Source organism: Cupressus sempervirens, chromosome 1, assembly GCF_028749045.1.
Source record: "Cupressus sempervirens isolate cs-2001-9-10 chromosome 1, ASM2874904v1, whole genome shotgun sequence".
In the NCBI taxonomy this organism is placed as follows: Eukaryota; Viridiplantae; Streptophyta; class Pinopsida; order Cupressales; family Cupressaceae; genus Cupressus; species Cupressus sempervirens.
The window spans coordinates 717,386,906-717,388,300 of NC_143118.1; positions in this window are offsets into that span (position 1 = coordinate 717,386,906).

Here is a 1,395-nt window from a genome sequence, read left to right on the forward strand (position 1 = left end):
ATATATATATATATATATATATATATATATATATATATATATATATATATATATATATATATATATTTGCATGCAGGTGATTTTTGGGAGTTGTGGGGTTAAGCTTTCATCAACTTCAACAAGTTGATTATTATGACAAATCAAGTGCTATTAATGTTGCAAAGAATTTGGTACAAAAATAAAGGGCAACACATATAATAATCAAGTATCATTTCTCGAGGGACAAAGTGAATGAGAAGAAAGTCATATTAGACTATGTGACTAACGAAGAGGATATTGTATATATTTTCATGAAGCCTTTGTTGAAGGATTATTTGAGTATCTCTGAGCTAAACTTGGATTCATATCCCCTTCTAGTCAAATTTAAGATGCTTGACGTGACATCAATCTAGTGCAGAATACGAAAATTATTTCTTTGGATTGGTATGTTGGGAACTTCTCCTTAAGGGGAGAAGGTCCTATACGGTTCAATAATGCAAAAATATTTAGTCAACCTTTTGACTCTAATTTAGAGTTGTCATGTCCTTCACCCCTTTTCTATCAATTTCAAAGGAAGTGAGACAATTGTGAAATGTGTGTGTGTGTGTGTGTGTGTGTGTGTGTGTGTGTGTGTGTGTGTGTGTGTGTGTGTGTGTGTGTGTGTGTGTGTGTGTGTGTGTGTGTGTGTGTGTGTGTGTGTGTGTGTGTGTGTGTGTGTGTGCATGCGTGCGTGCGTGCGTGCGTGCGTGCGTGTGTGTGTGTGTGTGTGTGAGACACACACATATCCCTTCTTCCTCTTGTGCTCTTAAAACATGATGTACCACTCTCTATTCATAACTATTATCCTTTGATGAATTCTCTATTTTTCCAGTTGTAGAGTCAACAAAATTATTAGCTCTTACTTATGAATAGTGGTCTTTTGCAATTTCTTTTTGGCCAAAAACAACTTATAATAGTTGTCAAGTGATCCTTAAATTACTCTCACAAAAATTTGAAGTTTGATCTACACAAAGATCATAGTCACAAGACTCTTGTGACTACCTGTCCATATATATCTATACTTATTGGCCAACCTGCCCGTTTGTAAGTCTACTGCTAGACCTAAAACCTTGTGTGCTCCTACCGTATCTTTTTGTTCTTCTCTAATGCATGTCATATTGTATGCAAAATTTATTTTATATTGTCACATAAATTATGACTAGGTTGCATATATTCCACATTTCCCACTTCTTCTACATTCTATAATCTTGACCAGTATGTTAGTGTAGTGGTAGTTTCACTTGCAACACTTTATGACTTCTTGTTAACCAATTGCTAATAAATAACAACACAATATTCTAATTCAATGTTTGAGTTCACTACTCACCACTTTATTGGTTGACATACCTTAGTCCAACTCAAAGAAACACGTTTCAA